Source organism: Gopherus evgoodei, chromosome 1 (genome assembly GCF_007399415.2).
Source record: "Gopherus evgoodei ecotype Sinaloan lineage chromosome 1, rGopEvg1_v1.p, whole genome shotgun sequence".
NCBI classification, from domain to species: Eukaryota; Metazoa; Chordata; order Testudines; family Testudinidae; genus Gopherus; species Gopherus evgoodei.
The window spans coordinates 269249720-269270659 of NC_044322.1; positions in this window are offsets into that span (position 1 = coordinate 269249720).

Below are 20940 nucleotides of genomic sequence, written 5' to 3' on the forward strand. Positions count from 1 at the left end.
CTGGCAAACAGGTCTCTGTGAGGGGCTGAGGTTCTGGAGAGAAGCCTTAGTGTGGGTCTTCAGCGTCTTCTCCCAGCCTGTAGCGCTCCCAGGGGTCACTCAGCTGCACCGTTTCAGGGGGGCAGATTTCTGCATCCCAGCTGTCCCCAACCAGAAGCGGGGAGAGCAGGGAATGCCCAGCACATACAGTGTCCTGGGGTTTTGAACTCTGGCCTCTTGTGTAAAAACCCAAACAAGCCGCAGGGTGGAATGATCATTAAAAGATAAGAATTGCACGGACGATATCAAAGGATGTCACATTGCTTTCCTTAGTAAGCTGCATGCACAGGGTGATGATTCAGTGCAGTATCGGGACACAGAAAGGCACTGAGTAGCTGGATGCAGGTGGGAGGGGGGCGGTGAGCATGGTAACAGGCCAGGGGAAAAGTGGCAGGGAGCCATGGAAGACCATGATGCCCACTGGGAGAGGTCCCCACAAGCCAGGGGATGGTAGATAGGAGGGGAATTGCAGGTTAGAATCACACACGCTCCCAACTCTGTAGTTTGCAGGACCCCTGCGTCTCTTCCTCTCTCCTACCATCCATGTTTTCTACCTCTCCCTGGCTCCTTGCTGTGCCCTGCTTCCTCCCGCTTTCCTCCTGCAGGGGGCTCTGTCCACCAGGAAATCTGCAGCAAGCCCAGAGCAGCCAGAGTAGTTATTTTGCCAATGCACCAGGGATGGGGAATTAATTTCAAGAGGCAGGGATTGTATCTCGGAGTCGAAGCACGTGCTCACTCATAAGAAGGAACATGAAGGTTTTTGTCTGGCCTCTTTTATTAATGTCTCCGGGATGGAACCTCTGAGTCTCTCATCTGTAGGGGCTCTATGCTGTGGGGAAGGCTGGATCATGGAGGGCAGGGGTGGGGTGGGGTGAGGTATGAGGGAGGGGCTTAGAATCTTGCCCTCAGGTGGCAACTTCTCCAAAAATCCTCTGTGAATTGTAAAAGATGCCACCAGCTTCCCGGCCTTGCCCAGAAGAAGAGATTCTGGGGATCGTTTTCAGTCCTTGTTTCCCAGTACCTGCCATATTCCACTCCAGGGGCCACAGGGCTCCAGTTCAGGTTCTGCCCAGGGCCGGTGCAACCATTTAGGCAAATTAGGCGGTCGCCTAGGGCACTGGGATTTAGGGGGTGCCATTTTCTTCAGCAGCAACCGCGGCAGCCGGTTCTTTGGCCGCCCCTGTCACCGACAGCATTTAGGCAGAGGGAACTGGGGCAAGGGAACGCGGAGAGGGTCGCCTGCAGCAAGTAAGGATGGGGGAGGCGGAACCAGGGGAACTCCTTGCCTCAGCTCACCCCTGCCCCACCTCCTCCCCAGCACGCTGTGGCTGCTTCACTTCTCCTGCCTCTCAGCAGGGCCGGCGCTACCATTTAGGCAGCCTAGGCAATCGCCTAGGGTGCCAGAATAATTGGTGGGTGTCATTTTGCCGGAGGCGGCAGCCGGCAGCTCTGGTGGAGCCGCCGCAGTCCTGCCTGCAGACGGTCGGCTCTTCGCATGGCTCCGGTGGACCTCCCGCAGGCATGACTGCGGCAGCTCCACCGGAGCCACGGGACCAGCGCGCGGGGCGCCGAAATTGCCGGCCGCCTAGGGTGCTCAAACCCCTAGCACTGGTCCTGCCTCCCAGGCTTGCGGTGCCTAAGCTGATTGACTCTGCAAGCTGGGGAGGCGGGAGAAGTGAAGCAGCGAGGGCGTGCTTGGGATGCTCGTGCATGGAACAGGGGTGAGCTGGGGCGGGGTGGGTGCCTCAGGGCAGATGGTGGGGGGCGGGGAGCTGCTGTGGGGGAGGGGGTGGATAGGGGGAGCTGCTGCGGGGGGGGAGCGCCTCAGGGCGGGGACGCTCAGGGGTGAGGCGCAAGATAGAAGTTTCGGCTAGGGTACGAAACATCCTTGCACCAGCCCTGGTTCTTCCCTTCCTCTCGGGGACATGGACCCAGAGTCTAGTGCAGAAATCTAGTGCAGGGCTCTTATCTCAGTCCTCCCTTGGTTAGCTCCTGCAGTTCCCCTTGGGTTGCACCCCATGCACTCCACAGCTAGTTCTCTCCAGAGCAGGATTATTTCAGGGTGTAGGGGACAAGAAGGGCAATGGGGGGGTTACACAAAAGGCGATGGGGCAGGCGGTTGTTCAACTCATCCATCCAACTCATCCAGCAAGACAGGAATGGAGGTAGTGGGTTTCCCTTCTCCAGGGGGTTGACGAGGGGAGGAGGGGGCAGAGTTTGTCATCCTTCCAAGGCTCCAGTGTAAAAATCCCATCTCCCAAGTCGTTCATGCACCACCCGCTCTATCCAGCACAGCGCCAATACACCACCCACCTAGTGCATGTCACCCACTGACAACACAAGGCGCACTACGTTCACTAGACAGGCACACTCACTCCCCACACACCCTGCCACTGAACACACGCCTACCGAGAGCCCAACCCAGCCCCATGCGCACACAGAATGGACACAAGTGTCAACATTGGCCTCCCTGGCCAGGGATGCCTCATGCTGGACAGCCAAAACTTGAGTTCCCCCAACCCCAAATCAACGTGCTGTTGGCACACACATTCACAGCACCCACAAACTCACTACATGAATGATTTGTGTGGCTCCAACAGCCAGACACTGGATATTTGCTGTGTCTCACTTGCCACAGACACCCACCCTCCTGCATCTCGCTGCTAGAAATCACAGCACACGCACACATGCCATTAGATAGTAAACTTGACAGATTGATGGCTAGCAAAAACGTTCCGCTCTCTTGTCACCGGCAGCACAGGTGACGCATACACACACACACAAACACACACGGAGGGAAGGCTGACATTTGTCCCCCTCCCATCAAGGACTCCTGCACAGAGCTGGTAATTTATTTTCATAATAAATGGCCATCGATCTTGGTAAAAGGCCAGGAGGAGAACAACACAAAGCCAGGAAATATGGTAGCTCACTGCATTGTGCCTCCTGCTCCCACCCCTCCCATGTCTGTTTATCGGCTCCTCCTTGGAAGGATAATACATTTTAAATGGCTTTCTAGAAATCATTTGCCAGCAAGGGAGGTGGCAGCTGGGAGGGAAGCCAGGGGTTCCAAGCACTTCAGCTTAGAGAAGTGTATATATAGCAAGGTACATTAAAAGCACAGCAGAGAGGAAGGTGCGGGGAAGCTTATAGGAGAGCTGGACAGAGGGTTGGGCCTTCTGCTCCGGATCCAAATGTCATTTGCACCTATGGCTATAAAAAGGACACATTGGATCCTGAAGCCCAGCCATGTCTGAGCTCGGGGGGGCTGGATTCTGAACCAAATTTAGTTCTGTAGTTTGTCACCAGGGGTGGTTTGTCCCCCAGTCTAATGAGCTGATCGGTGCATTTCTCTCTGAGGCCTGGCTATAGTGCCCCTCACTACAGTATCGCAGTGCTGCTGTCTTCCCCCTACTGGGTGGAATCAGCACTGCTCAACTATGTGTCATATGCCCCATACTGCCAGAGACAAATGAGGGTTCTCCTTTGACAGGGAAGTGGGTGCTTTTTGCTTTTGGAGTGGGAGAATCTGCGTTTTAGAGGAAGGGGTGCAGCACAGAGGGAAAAGGGATGATCTGACTGGGGCAGGGGTTGAGGGTGGTTCTCAGTTGTACTGTGAGCCACCCATCCCTCCCATTCCTGAATGTCACAGGGTCTCAGCGGCTTTCCCCACCCCCCAGAGGAGGTTGACTCCAGAGGTGGGGGAAGCGCCGTGCCGAGGCTCCCGAATGGACAGCACCATAGGTGCCCATGCTCTCACACAGTGGCGAGGTGGCGGGGATCTAAATGACTGTGACAGGGATGTGCTGCAGTCTAATCTCATCCTGCCATTTCCAATTCTTCCCCTGCCCATTGACGAAGATGAATGAGGCCTGTCTCAGCGACTCACACGTCATTTCGTTCTCACTGGGCCAGAATGTGTCCCCTGGACCTTCTCCTCCCACTGCATGCTGCCCCAGGAGACGAGACGTGATGCAGTGGAAGGGGCAGGGGGAGTGCATGGGTCGTCATTAGCCACCCAGCACCCCCATGATAGCCCGGGTGTCTGGGTTGCCTGCACAGCCAGGAATAGCAGTAAAAGGCCTTCCTGGCTATGGGTCCTTCTGCTTAGCTCCAGCAGGCTGTGCCTCCCCAGGGCTTTGGGGCACTGTACAAACCATGAGACTGGGGCACCAGCCATAGCTCCCTCCTTCCCGGGGAGAAGGCACGCAGCCCTCCTTCCAGCGTCTCTGTGCTCTCGGCCCCCCACCCCCACAACCCCTCACCTGGCTGGGCCACTCCCTGCTGCCACCAGGGGGACATTGCCATTCTGCACATGCCCACTCCCCTCGCCCAGCTGGGGGCAGCCGCAAAACCAACAAAGGCATCACAATCCAAGCACAGCAGGGAGCCAAGATCTGGCCTGTTCCTGGCAAGGTGAAGGAATGGAGCTGGAAACCTGCCTAGCTCTGCTCCTCACCCCAGCTCTGTCTGCGGGCCCAGTCGCAGCTCCCGTCTCACCTCCCAGGAGGCTGCAGCCAGGGTAGATCTCTGGCTGTAGAGACTCACCCCAGTGAGGGAATGGGGAGTCGAGATTAGTGAGAAGGCTGCTAGCGTGGGGCGGAGGGGAGTCGGAGGATATGTCTAAACTGCAAAAATGCATGGGCTTAACTCCTGAGTGGGGCATTCCACAGTGTAAATACATCCCAGCTGAGTGGAGAGAGAGATCTATAGATACAGCACCATTCCAGTCTGGCCCAGGGGATTCTTCGGAGGGGGTAGCTATTGAGACAGGCCTATTTCTGGGGTGGGGCCTGGGGGCTATTCTGGGACAAGGAGCTGTAGGGTGAGAAGATCCAAGACAGCCTTTTCCTATTAGGGATAGAGACCTCCTAATAATAAGGGCAGGAGAGACAGTTTTTGCTGCTGCCTTTTCTCCCCCTGTGGGTCACAGGCTCATTGAGCTGGGTGAAGAGGGGGTGATTTAGGTTGTAATTATGGCTAATCAATTATATGAATATTTATTTCTATTAAGCAAACTTGTCAGCTGTAGTCACAGTCCTGAGAGGTTGGCATCTCATACACATACACAGCGCCCTCCCCCCCCTTCCCCTCCTCACACTCCTCTTTGGGCAGCGTGGGGGCCTCTGGAGTGAGGGGTCCAAGAGGGGCCAGTGTGTCTGTGTCAGGGAGATTGGAGACTGTATCTGTGTCTGGGGGGCTTTGTGAGCTGGTTGATTTTTGTGATGCAATGGGAGTGTGTGAAATTGGCCTTTTTCTACATGAATTTATGTGTGTGTAAAATGGTTATTTTTTTTCTATTTTTTCTGCTATTTTAACAACTGCCCAATCCACTCTCCCCCCACCTCAAAAAAAATCTAGTTTGGGTTTGTTTTCTTGCCCCCTTCCTTCCTCCACTTCTCTCCTTTTCCCTGTCCTTTTTCAGGGGCAAATGAGAAAGGAACAGATGGGGGAGGGAGAGAGAGAAAAAAGGAAATGAAAAATATCTGCGAAAAATGTTTGGTTTCAATCATCAAACCAGATTCCACGCTTGAGGAGCGGTTTGTCATGACCACTTCAAGAAAACTATTTTTTTTCATGAAACACCACTATTGTTTCTCAACTAGCTGCTATCCCAAGAGTTTGTACCCTTGCCCCTTCTCTGCCCTTGCCCCTCCCCAGAGCCCCCTCTGGCCCCCTCAGCAGGGGTGGTGCTGCCTCTAGAGTGCTCTGAGGGCACACAAGGTTCCCCGAGCAGGCTGCCTTCAGGGAGTGAAGGCCCTTCCTTGGCAGGGCCCCGGGAAAGCCCCCGATTATCACCAGAAGGCAAGCCGCTGAACTGGAGCCAGACTCCACAGCGCCGGCTGATCACCTGCAGCTCAGCTCTGTGCTGAAAGCTTTGCCAGCAGTCTGTTATTACCTAAATGGAAAAGATACATGGCTCTTTCCAAGCAGAAGGAAGAGGAGGCAGAGATTATAGTGATTTGTCTGGAGCCAGCAGGGTTGCTCTGCCTCAGTTGCTGCCTTTTGACTGGAGAAAACACCACTCTTCCAGAAGCCAGCACTGCACAAGGCTGAGCACCTGGAAAGCCCAGGCCTGCAAGGAGAGAGGGGAACTGAGAGAGTCAGAGTGAGAAGGTCCCGAGTCTTATCTCCTGCACTGAGATAACCGCATTGACTCCTGCAGGGTCCCTCTGGATTTGCACCACTGACACTCAGCTAGGGTTGCCAGGTCCGGTTTTCGACCAAAATGCCGAGTCAAAAAGGGACCCTGGCGGCTCTGGTCAGCATTGCCGACTGGGCCATTAAAAATCCAGTTGTCAGCCCAGTGGTGGGCTGGGGCTAAGGCAGGGTCCCTGCATGCCCTAGCTCCGCGCAGCTCATGGAAGCAGCTGCCAGGTACTTGCAGCCTCTAGACACATGGGGGGCCAGGGAGGTTCTGTGCCCTGCTCCTACCCCAGGGCCGGCTCTGCAGCTCCCATTGGCCAGGAACCGCAACCAATGGGAGCTGTGGGGGAGGGGTCTGCAGGTGCGAGGGCAGCATGCAGAGCCTTCCTGGCCACCCAGGCATTTAGGGGCTGCAGGGACATGACGGCCGCTTTCTGGAATCCACGGTAAGCACCGTGGGACCCCCCACCCTGAAACTTCTCCAACACCCCAACCGCCTGCCCCAGCTCGGAGTCCACTGGACATGCACAAGTCCATGGGGCCAGATGCAATGCATCTGAGGGAATTGGCTGATGTGATTGCAGAGCCATTAGCCATTATCTTTGAAAACTTGTGGTGATCGGGGGAGGTCCCAGATGATTGGAAAAAGGCAAATATAGTGCCCATCTTTAAAAAGAGAAAGAAGGCGAATCCTCACCTCAGACCCTGGAAAAATCATGGAGCAGGTCCTCAAGGAATCCATTTTGAACCACTTGGAGGAGAGGAAAGTGATCAGGAATAGTCAACATGGATTCGCCAAGGGCAAGTCATGCCTTACCAACCTAATTGCCTTCTATGATGAGATAACTGGCTCTGTGGATTTGGGAAAGCGGTGGACGTGATATACCTTGACTTTAGCAAAGCTTTTGACGCATTCTCTCACAGTATTCTTGCCAGCCAGTTAAAGAAGTATGGATTGGATGAATGGAGTATAAGGTGAAGAGAAAGCTGGCTAGATCATCAGGCTCAACGGGTAGTGATCAATGGCTCAATATCTAGTTGGCAGCTGGTATCAAGCAGAGTGCCCCAAGGGTCTGTCCTGGAGCAGGTTTTGTTCAACATCTTCATTAATTATCTGTTTGCTGGGGGAGGGGTAGATATGCTGGTGGGTGGGGATAGGACCCAGGTGTCCTAAACAAATTGGAGGATTGGAGGTTCAACAAGGTCAAGCGCAGAGTCCTGCACTGAGGATGGAAGGATCCCATGCACTGCTACAGGCTGGGGACCGACTGACAAAGCGGTTGTCCTCCAGAAAAGGACCAGGGGACTACAGTCAATAAGAAAGGGGGAGATAGCTCAGCAGTTTGAGCATTGGCCTGCTAAACCCAGGGTTGTGAGCTCAGTCCTCGAGGGGGCCATTTAGGAATCTGGGGGAAAATCATTACTTGGGCTTGCTAGTGAAGGCAAGAGGCTGGACTTACTGACTTTTCAGGGTCCCTTCCAGTTCAAAATATTTGTTTATTTAAAGCTGGATATGAGTCAACAGTGTGCCCTTGTTGCCAAGAAGGCTAAAGGCATACTGGGCTGTATCAGTAGGAGCACTGCCATCAGATTGACAGAAGTGATTATTTCCCTTTATTCAGCATTGGTGAGGCCACATCTGGAGTATTGTGTCTTGTTTTGGGCCTCCCACTACAGAAAGGATGTGGACAAATTGGAGATAGTCCAGTGGAAGGCAATGAAAATGTGTAGGGGGCTGGAGCACATGACTTACGAGGAGAGGCTGAGGGGACTGGGGTTATTTAGTCTGCAGAAGAGAAGAGTGAGGGGGATTTGATAGCAGCCTTCAACTGCCTGAACGGGGGTTCCAAAGAGGATGGAGCTCGGCTGTTCTCACTGATGGCAGATGACAGAGCAAGGAGCAATGGTCTCAAGTTACAGTGGGGGAGGTCTAGGTTGAATATTAGGAAACACTATTTCACTAGGAGGATGGTGAAGCACTGGAATGGGTTACCTAGGGAGGTGGTGGAATCTACATCCTGAGAGGTTTTTAAGGCCCAGCTTGACAAAGCCCTGGCTGGGCTGATTTAGTTGGGGTTGGTCCTGCTTTGAGCAGGGGGTAGGACTACATGACCTCCTGAGGTCTCTTCCAACCCTGATCTTGATTCTATGATTCTAACCCACACACACCTTTGCCCATACACATCTACACCTGAAGAGATACACCCCCGGCTCCGTCACCACTAGCTGCTTACATTCCTACCCCCAGTATTCAGCAATCATGCCTCCACCCCCAAATCCTGAGATTTGTACCTTGTTGGGTCTTTATCTTTGCCTTCTGGTTTCTGAGTCTATAGCGTGCACTTGCTTTACATTTTCAGGTGTTTCTCAGTAACCATCCGGGCTAGGCACTTGCTTTTTTCTTTAAATTGACCCCATGACTCCAGGAGCTGGGGCTTTTAGAACAACATCACATACCATGGCAGTCATGATAATATTGCAAGCATTGGCAACACTGCCCACCCCTATTCCTGTGCCCTCCAAGCATAGCCACCCTTCTGCTGACACCTCTAAAGACACCCAGTTCCAACAATACTGAAATGCATACACAGCTATGCCACTAAACACACATTTCACTCTAGATAGGAATACACTCCCATGCCAACTGCCATAAATATAGCCCCTAAACACCCAGAGCCCTACATCTTCTACCCAACACAATACAAACACATACCTCTAGTAGTTTTATATTTCAGAGAGAAGTCATGGCTTAATGTTTAAAGTATGGCACCTGGGTTCTATTCACAGCACTGCCACAGACTTCCCCGGTGACCTTGGGCATGTCACTTTGCCTCTTTGTGCCTCATTTCCCCTCCAGCTGTCCAAGAGATGCCCAACATACAGGAGCTATTCTGAGTTCAGATTCGTGAGTACAAAGCACACTGGGATTCCTGGGTGGAAGGGGCTAAAACTGTTGCTGAGGGAAGTGGCGACTCAAGCCTCTCCTCTCCCCAGGCTATCCAGACAGGGAGAACTAATGTGTCCCTTCTACACCTAGTCAATGTACCTACCGAGAACACCCTGTCATACATCTACATGCATATTCACACTGATGCAACTGTACTCTCAAGCCAGACAGCAAATCTGTGGCCAAAAGAGAGGTGACAATCTGGCTGGTCCGTCTTTTCTTAATTTTTATTTTATAAGCACCCAGAGGCTGCAGACAAGAGCAGGACCTTACTGCGCTGGATGCTGTACAAACAGCAAGACACGGTCCCCACCCCAAAGACCTTGCAGGCTAGTCAAACAAAACAGGACAACTGGCCTTATGTCGCAGATAGGAATGTCTTGAGTGTCCAAGGCCAGTGCCATAAGCACAAAGCCATTTCTTCCTCTCCGGCACACCAGCGGCATTAGGCAGCTGGAGGTGTGGGACTCAGCAGGCAGCTCTCTGACCCAGGAGGAGGATGTGAAATCCAGCCTAGATGTGGGCCCATCACAAGTACCTCAGTGCAGGACCAGGCAGTGCACCTGGCAGATGTTCCCTGCGGCTCTCTGCCAGACGCTTCCAAGGGAGACAGCTGCGCCCCATGGCCCTGCCCCTCACTGCCTTGATTTCCCAGCTGCTGAGCAGGACAGTAGCTGAAGGGGAGCTGCCAGCGCTCAGCAGGCCTGCCGGTGTCTTTGCTGTGGGTGATGGGCTGCTCTCTGCTAGCCTGGGAGCTGATGCTCCCCTCCCTTCCCAGCTGAGCTGTGGCCTGCCGGCTTGGGATTGCTGAGAGATTGAAAACCTGTTGGTGTGAATTACAGAGGCGCCTAGCAGGGGCAGCTGGAGCAGCGGAGGGTTCAGTGTATTAAACTCACCGTAGTAAAACCATAATGGGATTTTGCACGCTGCCGCGACCAGAATGCCCAAACCAGCTCAGCGGCTCGCCTGGCTCACGCTGTGACAGCCGCCGCCCCCTCTGCAGCATGTTCCTCAGCCGCCACTGCTGCAGGCCCGGGGGCAAGGAGACGGGACAGCCTGGGGCCTGCTTCCCTTAGAGAACACAAAGGGGCATCTGCTTCCAGGGCAATAATGGCCTGGAATCACTGGGGGAGGGTGGAGATTAAGGGAAGGTGGAAGAAGAAAATTGTTCAAGGTGAGGAGCGATCCTTGGCAGGAGGGTGGGTTTGTGAGATAAGGAGGGGTGCTTGGGGAGAGAGATCCCAGGAGGGGGAGATTCTCTGGGAGGGTTACTCCAGGGGGAAGGGAGTCCTGTGGCGGGGAGGGGGAGATCCACTAGGGGAGGGTGCTCAGCAGAGAGGAATGTGGAGCCCTTTCCCACCCAGCCTATTGCAGGGCCCTGTTTCCCATCCACCCCAGTGCAGTGCCACAGGGAGGGAGGAAAACAAAGCTCATCAGGCCCCCTGAGGGGTGAGTCTTGCTGCTTTTAGAGCTGGGCAGAGGGTGAAGAATGCTGGCGCCAGTGCCCCACTGTGATCACAGGCTCTGCACCAGCACCCTGAAATGAATGGGCGGTGCTGCACCCACTGCCCTTTTCTCTAGCTCTGGGTGTGAGGGTGGAGAGAACTGGGTGACTTTCCATTCACGCCCCCACCCTGGGTGTCTGGCGGGGGAGCACCAGTGAATCCGCCAGGATGAAGCTCTGTGTGCTGATGCCTGCCTCAGAGCCAGACAGAGCAAGGGGCAAGGATGGAAAGAGACAGAGAAGGGGAAGGAAGAAGGGCCAAGCATGTTAGTGAGGCAGAGCCAGAGGACTTGCCTCAGAGGGGCCGGGCTGGGAGGGCTCAGTGTGGGAGACTCAAGACACTGCTCCATTCCAAGGTGCAGTCTCCAGCCTGCTTAGATTGTAAGCTTCTTGGAGCAGGGACCTTCTCTCACAATGTGTATGTACAGCACCTAGCACAGTGGGGCCCTATTGCAGCTGGGGCCTCCAGGTGCTGCTGCAATACACAGACTAACAAGGGGGAGGCGGGGCTGCAGTTTCAGGAATGGCTGGTTCTTTGTGCTATGAAAGCTCAAACAAGCAAGGTAAACCAGAGGCCCGGGGGGAGTTCAGATCTCCCCACTCTTCTCTCCTTTTCATCTACCCTCTTTCCCTCTCCTCTTCCGCTGTGCTTTTCTCACCTATCTCCAGCTTTCTGCTCGCTTGTGGCTTTCCTCACTCTCGCTTTGACTTCTCCCCTTCTTTTCTTTCTGGCTTCTACCTACCAACTCTCCTGAGGTTTGGCCTGGGAGGGACAAGGCCACGGTTCCTTGGCTGCTTCTTAACAAGCCCTGTCCATTTAAGCTGAAATGAGTTCATTACCCTTTGGAGGTGTCCTGGTAATTGAATCATTGTTATGGAAACTAACCCACCAATCTGATTCAGGGCATCCTGCCCCAAGACGCCAGAGCTGAAGACTCCTCTCAGCCCATTATCCAAGCCCACGCCATCCCGAAACAGCACCACCCACACAGAACCTGACCTGGCTTCTCCTGCTGAACCCCCCCTTCCAGAAAACCCTGTGTTACCTCCAGCACAAGGTGGAGAGACGGATGCAGGTTAAAGCGGAGTCAGGGATGGTAGGCCTTCTTGTGCAAAGGCAGGAAGTAGCCTTGCATAGACCATTGGCAAGGGGATACCAGTGTTGTGGCACTTTAGGCTATAGGGGCATTGAGGGATGGAGGAGCTTTTTCATGCATGAGTACCTCCCAGAACTGGGAATGGGGATCTTCAGCCAAGGTCAGTTGCCATCACTTGGGTCACTAACCAGAGCCCAGGAGGGAAGGCTCTTTGGCTAGCTGGAGATGGGCTGCCTGACCTGCTGTCCCTAATTGCTGTGAACATGGCAGCCAGCCATGGGGAGGAGACATGGGGTCCAGAGATAGGAAAGCCAAGGGAGGCTGGGAGCAGACCAAGGCTGCCTAGTGAAGGAGGAACATTCCTTCAGGGGCTTTACTCTGACTCCTAGGGGGTGAGGTTCGGGATTCACTCAGGCAGGGGATGGGTGCTGATGGAGCCCATTCAAGGTACCCGACTGCACACTTCTCTCTGAGGCTGAAAGGAGGGAGTGGGCAACCTGGGTGGGACCTGTCCTCCTTCAGCCTTTCCACACAGTACCCAGACTAGCCACTGGGTGTCGCCATTGCTCCACTGATAGCCCCCGCAGCAGGTGCAGTGCCATAGGCCAGAAGGGGTAGTTGGAGGAGGGAAATGGGGGCTGCTCATTGCTCCAAGAAGGGTCTTTGGGATCCCATTCGGTTCCTCCATCTCTCTCACCAGTTCAAAGATACTACAGTCATCCCCCTCTCCCCCATATGAAGAGCTCTGGACCAGTCCTGTCTGGAGCCACTCTGGACAGGGTCCCAAGCAAGGGCCGGATGCTGAAGGACAGCAGCACATTGTCACCTAGTGCTGTGCTGGAGAGCAGAGTGGGTGGTTCCTCCATCCTCCAGGGCTGGAGCACACGCAGATCAGGAAGGAGAGCTTGTCCGGGCTCCCTGGCAGAGAACATGGCCAGGAGGCATAGGTTAAACGCTACCCAACACTTCACTGCCTAACACCATGATGGGGCACAGAGAAGACAGGGCGGGCTCCAGACTGCCATTGAGTCTCAGAACCTGCCTCCTTCTTCTCCAGCTTTAGAGGGAGACCTGCATGCCCTGTGTCTACCAGCCCAACCCACTGCCCAGGCCCAGCAGGTTGGGATGGGAGCAGAGACCACAGACCTCCAGCATGGAGAGCAGCACCCTCATTCAACAAACCAGCTGATGCATCCAACTGCCTGCTGCCTCTTCCTTTCCCCTTACCCCCTGCCCAACCATTCCCTACCACCACCCCGCCCCACACACACTGGATTTGTGATGTCAAGGTGGGGACTCATGCAAGTGAGCGCCTTGGTGATGTGGGCAGTGGCTTCTGCAACTAGCATGCACAAGCTGCTGGGTCTTCTCTCTCCCCCTTCGGGCTCCATGTGCCAGGATGAGATGGATCCGGAGAGGTATCATTTTGCTAAATCTTGACGCTGACATGTTTAATATCCATTAGCGCCGCCAATCTGCCAGAGAGCATTAGCCGAGATATATGGATGTCTCTCTCCCCGCTCCCCTCCCCACCAACACAACACAGCTGCAGCATCAGCTACTGACAACTTAAGAGGCCTTGGTTATTTTTGAAACTTTCCCCCTGCCCCTCCCCTCCTCCCCAGTCTCGTTTTATCTCTTGGAGAAAGCCTGGTGCCCACCTCCTCCCAGCCTGAATGCAAGCAGGAGAGGGTAGCAGGGTGCCTCCCAGGTGGGTGGCGCTGTGTGTGGTGCTTCATCTCCCCAGGGCAGCTGTTATCAGCTCTCAAAGATGGCAGCAGAGCTAAGGAGACGCAGGGATGAGGAAGCGTGGAAGGAGCTGGTCTGCAAGGGGCCCTGGGAGCAGGTGAGATGGGGGACCAGAGGGTTCAAAGGGATGGAAGGGACCGACAAGATCCCCCGAGATCACACACTGCCACTCCTGAGCGTGTTTGGAAGCCAGAGGACAAGCAGAGAGGTTGTGCCCTAAAGACTCAGCATTCCTCCGGTCAGTCCTTATTCATTATTTGCATTGCAGGAGTGCCCACAACAAAGATATGCCTCCCACTCACCCACCCTGGTGCTGGACACAGACATAGTCAGAGATGGTCCCAGCCCTGAAGAGCTCACTAGTTAAAGCAAGCCTCGAGATTAATGTCTTCTTCTACAGATGGGAAACAAAGGCACAGAGAGGGGATGTGAGTTACCCCAGGTGGCACAGACAGTGAGTGACAAAACTGGGAATTTAATCTAGAGCTCCTAAGAGTCAATCCAGGGCACCAATCACAGCTCTGCCACTGACTCCCTGCCCAGCCTTGGGCACATCACTTAACAGCTCTTTGCCTCAATTTCCCCCTCTGCAAAACAGGGTTAGCCTCACAGGATGTCACATGAGGTTGAATGTGGGCTCTCTGGCAAAAGCTGTCAGTCACTCTCAAAAGGCCAAGTGCTGACTTGGTGACAGGCGAGAATCCGTGATGCATTCAGGGAGGTACCACTAGGTGCAAAGGGCCAGAAGCATGAAGCAAGGTGCTAGGGGAAGTGATTAAAGGTAGCAAGGAAAGGGAAGGAGTTTGAGAGGCTCCACTTTATTCAGAGAAAGGGACCAGCAGGAGGATTCTCCAGCTGGATTTTCAGCTGGCTGGCTGGCTCCAAGCACCAACACACATGCTCATGCAAGGCCAAGGAGGAGTCTAAGTCAGAAACGCTTTCCCAGAAGTCATTCCCTTCTTCTTCCTAGGCTCATCACTGAGTTCCTCCCAAGTGGAGGGTTTTATGAAGGCCCTGGGGGACCTGGAGATGCTAGAGCCAGTGCAAATAAGGCAATAACCATCTGTCACTAGCACTCAGCTGTACTGAGACACCCCGTAAGGTAGGGAATAGCTCCATTCTGGGGAAACTGAGGCACAGAGTACTGGCTTGACTTGCCCAAGATCACACAGGGAATCTGTGGCAGAGCTAGGACTAGAGCCCAAGGGTCCAGCTGTAACCACCCTAAGCAGTCATAAGATCCCAGGTGTGTGCGGGCCCGATGGACCCAATCCCATCATCACAGTATCTGAGCACTTCACTTGGCAGCAGCTGCTGGGGGTGGGGGTGGGGGGAAGTAGCAGCTTTCTCCTTCAGCTCTTGGCTCCCTGACACCCCCTGATGCATTGACATCATCCACTATGTTCCCAGCCCACCAGTTTGCGCTGAGAATCTTTAGCTGCCTGGTGTTGGCACAGCTGCTTCCCTGCCCCCCACTCCCCACCCCAGCTGGTGGCAGAGGTAATACTGCCGGGCTGGCGTTACCTGTGCCCTGTCACAGACATAAAGCCATCTGGGCACTGGTAATTTTAATGGCCTGCCTGTTGTCATTTTTCTTGGCGCTATCCTCCCACAACACCTGGGAGCCCAGCAGCAGCTGTCTCCTTGCTCAGTGTTTCCTTTGAGACAGTTATCCAGCTAAAGCCCTTTCCACACTCTGCTTCTCTCTGACTTCTGCTGCCTGCCTTGGCGGTGGGACTGGGATGGTTGTGCATGTAACATACAAGAGCATGCAGGCACGGGAGAGATTTGTCTGTGTCAGTATGTGAGACACAAGGATGTGTGGGTGTGTGAGATATGTAGGACTGTGTGCAGGCCGCTGTGTATTTGTGTGACAGTGGGGCATACATGGAGAAGGCCCTGCATAGGTCAGTTACTGACTATGATCCAGCATGAATGCGTCAGATGGTATGTGATATGGGACTACATGTAGGCATGTGGCAGCGCAGGCCTACGAAACGGGAGAGGGTGTGGGTGTGGCAGAAAGAAAGAAAGATTAGGAGAAAATGCAGCTGTGGCTACATGGATGCAGTATAAGGGTGGGCACACTGGATTGTCAGTGTCGATATGAAACAGGAATACAAGCCTAATTTTCATCCGTGCTGGGCACCCATGGTTCCCGTTGACTTCAGCTGGAGTAGCAAGAGGTCAGGACTTCTGAACACTGTAGAAGACCTCCTATGTGCGTGTATGGTACCAGAGACCACGTGTATTAGAGTTTGTATGCGTGCACCATTGTGTGTGTGTATGCACCAGTGTGTGTGCCCCAGGAGACTGCGTATGCTAGTGTGCATGATATAGGAGTATGTATGTGTGTGTGTGTAATTGGGGAAGATAAAGGACAACATGTGTGTTTGTGTTAGTGTGCGTTTAAATACTTGCATGTTGCACCCATGTGCAGAAGCCTTTCTCTCTGTGAAATATAGAAATAAGTGACTGAGTGTGGCAGAAAATATGCATGTGCTTGTCTGTCATATAGAGGAACATATGTGCATATCAGTGTCATATGTGATGCAGTGGTGCCTGTATTTGTCAGTACTGTGTAATTCTAGGGTATATGCCACTGCATGTTACTATACGCATGTGATGTAGCAGAATATGCATATGCATGTCAGTTTGCAAGGTATTATTAGGAGAGCATGCATGGGCATGCCTATGTGTGAGATAATACGTGCGTGACAGTGTGTGTATTACAGAAGTGCATGCATATTGCTATGTGTGGTATCAGACTCTAAAAATGGCACAGGAGTGCATCTATGTATTCAGTATGCTGGGATATAAAAGTACATGCATGTGTGTTTGCAACAGAGGTGCATGCGCATGTATATCAACATGTGCTTGTGTGGTCCAGAAGTCGAGTGCATGTGTGTGCATGTGTTGATACAGGAACAAGTGCCTACGTGGATGGGAGAGACTCTAGCATGGGCTCACAATTTGGCTCATGAGACCAGATGCATGATCAGATCAGGAGCTGATTGAACCCCAGGGTAAGGTCCTTAAGTATATCAGTTCCCATGTTGGCTCTGTCTCCAAAGCATCAATGAGTTATTTTCACCTTGATATCACTCCCAGACCTGATGAGATGATCACTGGGAGATAAGTGCCCATGTGTCTGGGAGACAAGCAGAGAGAATCACAGGCTGCAAACCATCCGTACAGTGTTCTTCATATCATCTCTTGGGAAAACCCTTTCAATGGCTTGGCTGCCTGGGATCTGATAGCCGGTTTAAAGTCTCTTGTGAAGTCTCAGCCTCAGCCCCAGGCGGGTTGCTCCCCTACCCCCAAACCACCAGCTCCCTGTTCTCAGCTGCTGAGGAGCCTTTGACGCAGTTTCAATCAGGCAAGCTGTCAGTCACTCCATTGCTGGCTCTAGATGTAGAATTGTGCATGTTCTTGAGTCAGTGCCCTTCTGAAAGGAACTTAATAACTTGTCAGAGAGTCAGCTTCACTGCTATTGGGAAGTCAACAGCTCCAGATTGTCTATAAGGAAGGAAATTACACCCCCACTCTGGGTGCCATCCACAAATTCATCTACATTTCAGTCTGGGGGGGAAATGTCATCTTCTTCCCACCAGCTGATTGTCATAGCCCATGCATCCTGATCAAGGCTGAAGTACCATGGCAGAGCCAGTAGCAAGGGATGCTGCAGGTCAGGATTAAGGGTCACTAGATGGCTTGTACTGGGAGCCAAGGACTAGAATAGCAGGGGGAGCTAAAGACTGGCACAGTGGTGCATTGGCAGAACTATGGCATGGCTTGGGAATGGAATAGCGGGGAGCTGCTGGGCAGAGGTAAGGGGCATTGATGGAGCGGGGTTGGGGTGTGTCTCTGGTCTGGAACAGCAGGGGATGCTGCAGAGCAGGACTGAGGAGCATGAGCAAGGGGGAGTGATGGAAGCTCCTGAAACTCTTTGCCAAGCTCTAGCTGGACTGTAGTGTTTTGTTCACCTAGCGCTATAGGTGGGCGTGGTGCTGTACGGAGATAAAAGAATGCACGGTCCCTGCCTTGGAGAGTTTCCAGTCTCAGTCAGCAGACTGGCCCTGATTCCCACCTGAAGCCTCTAGGCTGTACCGTAATACCCCATTAATACCACTAACAGACTGATACGAATAACAATAACAGACCCACGACCTCACTCTCGGTCTCTGGCATTTCAAACGTCCTTGAATTCATTCCAAATGTAACAATAACCAAGAGGGAGGCAAAATCAAGCACAAAACCTTTTGAAGCAAAGGAGGGAGGGAGAAGGGAGGAGGAAATTACCTGTGATCAACTCTGCCTTTATTTCGACAAACTACCGTGGGCAGGGGAAAAGGTCCTTGGTCTCTCCCCCCACACATACACACAAACATGCTCATTTACCGCCTGGGGTTTCCTAAGAAAGCGGAGGAAGGCCAATACCTGCAAACACACAAAGCAGCATTTGAGTCAAGCACCTGTCACAGGCACAGAAGAGGTGGACAAGTTACTCTGTCCTTCGGGGACAGCAGCTGCTGGGCTATGCTTCTCAGGCTCAGCATGGGATGAGATTAATTCCCTGTTCATTTGTCCCCTGGAGGGGACCTTTTAGCTGCAGACAGCCCCTTCCTCTCTTGCTTTCCTCAGCCCGCCTCTTGTGAGACGCAAATGGACTCCTGCAAACCTAGAGAGAGCCCAGAGCACCACTCGGCCTATTGCCCTTTTGGACTGGTGCTCCGCGCCAGACCCATTGTGCCAGGTGTGTGTCTCCCCATCATGCTGCTGAGTCGTGACACAGGCCTGTTCAGCTGTCCTAAGATGTGGGGATGGGAGGCCGCCAGCAGATTTTGGGGACAGACAAAGGAGACTGGGATGGTTTGGCGAGATTTCTCCCTTGCTCATGAAAAGCCACAGAGCTGTGGACGCTATCATAAATCTGTGCCTCAGTGATCTCTTAATGTGGTCTGATCTATTGTGTATCTCTCCATTGCGTCTGTCTGTCTAGGCTATCTAGACACATCTATTGTATGTTTGTCCATTGTGTCTGTCTGTCTAGGCTATCTAGACACATCTATTGTATGTTTGTCCATTGTGTCTGTCTGTCTAGGCTATCTACAGAAGTCTATAATATGATCTGTTCAGCCAGCCATCTGAGTGTCTCCCATCACCATGGTATCCGGGCACCAAGCAGCAGTGCTTCCGCCACTCCCCAGAAGTGACTGCATCAAGGTTTGCTGCAGCCATTCCCACTCTAGCATCCTGCCATCCTGGCCTAGGAGAGATTCCACTCCCCTCAGAGAGGCCACAATGATTTGTTATGCTCAAAAAAATTTGTTAGTCTCTACGGTGCCAAAAGTACTCTTGTTCTTTTTATGGATGCAGACCAACACGGCTGCTACTCTGAAACCTGTTACAATGATTCAGTGACTCTGTGATATGCCAGAGAGCACTTGCGTAGGTTAGGTCCATGGATGGGCAGAACACTGTGGAGCGAAATGGAAGGGACTGGTTTGAGCAATCCCAGTCCTCAGCCACCATCTCTGTAAGCATTCATGCCACTGTTCCAGCTGATCTTCTGTGTCTCATGCTGGTAGCAAGGATATTTTTAAGTGAGCCCAATTTACCCACCCTCCTTTTTCCTTTGAATGCTCTCTCCACCCACTCAGTGGGCTCTAAAGGCATGGTACACTCTGGGGGACGACTTAAAGACACCAGGGTACGATGGTGCCAGGTTTGTGGGGTGATGACCTCTGGTGGCAGTGGGGCATGGCAGGACTTCATGCCACGATGTTGTTATGAGGACAGGGTGCTGGCTGGCTCAAGGTGATATGGGAGCTGAGGGACATCCCAGAGTGCAAGGAGACAGCATCTGGGGGCAGTGTGAGTGATGGGGAGATATTAGATCCTGATGGTGCATGAAGAATATCAACTCCCAGTGTGGGGTATATGGAAGCGAGGGGTGTCAGGTTATGATGGTGGCATGAATGCAGGAGTGGCAACTTTGGGGAGGCAATAAGGGAGCTGGGGGCATCTAGTTCTGGCCATGCCGTTAACATTATGGCAACCTCAACATGAGTCAGCAATAGGATGCTGTTGCAGAAAAAGCAGATGCAATTTTAGGTTGCATCAACAGAGGCATAGCATGCAAGTCACAGGAGGTGATAGTTCTGCTCTGCTCGGCGCTGGTTAGGCCTCAGCTGGAGTACTGTGTCCAGTTTTGGTCACCAATGTATAGAAAGGATGGAGAGAAACTGGAAAGGACCCAGAGGCAAGCAACAAAGATGATCAAAGGGATGGAATGCAAGCTCTATGAGCAAAGGCTGAAGGAACTGGGTATGTTCGGATTGGAAAAGAGGAGATAAGTGGGGGAATATGATAGTGGTCTTCAGATACTTGAAAAGCTGCCATAAAAATGATGGAGAAAAGTTGTTCTCGTGCCATAGAGGGCAGGACAAGAGGCAGTGCGTTCACAGTACAGCATAGCAGAGTTACATAAATCTCAGGAAAAACTTCCTACCTGGAAGAACAGTAGGACAATGGAACAGACTCCTAGGGAGGTTGTGGAAGCTTCTTTACTGGAGGTTTTCAAAAGGCGGCTGGATCGCTGTCAGTGGTTTAGACACAACAAATCCTGCATCTTGGCAGGGGGTTATACTAGATGACCCTTGTGGTCCCTTCTAACCCTGTGATTCCACCAGACCACCAGCTGGAGTTACCACCCACTGTGACGATGACAGACTGCTCCCTTCTCCTACAAGGCCAAGTCACAGGGCAAGTGAGTGCTTAGATATTACAGTGAGGAGGCAGGAGTTGTAAAAACCAGATAGATAGACAGATAGACACTAAACAGCCCTGAAATCACATCAAGCTTAGCAATATGCTCATTTTGGCCCCTGGATTTGCAGTGACTGCAGTCGATAATGCAACCCCGAGAGGTGAGCAGTGGCCCTCCTCATGGGATCACCTCTTTACCCAGCCTCTTTCTCTTCCGGCAGCCTTCACCCTATTTGAGGGATGAATACATTCTTTTATGATCGAAACAACGCTGATAAGAGGCAGGTCTTCAAATTAAGAATCTGAGACTTGATTGCAGCTCTTATCATATTTTTCCATTCCTCCCCCGCCCCCACTTCCCACCAGAAAATAAATTGCTTCAATAAATTACATCTTTAATCTGCACAGGGGACTGGCGGGCTGGGCTCTCCTTCTAACGGGCTGTACGGTGAGATAATCATCCCCTTCCTCTTGCTGCATGGAGCAAAGTAATAGGTTTTAAACAATTCCATTATTTGACGATTTCTGCTTTTATTAATACAAATTGCCTCCACTCACTTTCAATTAGAGGGTTTTTATTTTCTAATAAATCCTAATCAGATTCTTTTAAAAGACACCTAAAAATGGGGAGGATACAACAGCTTCCAGTTAAACAAAATGCCAATGAGATGCTCGTTCCTGGCCAC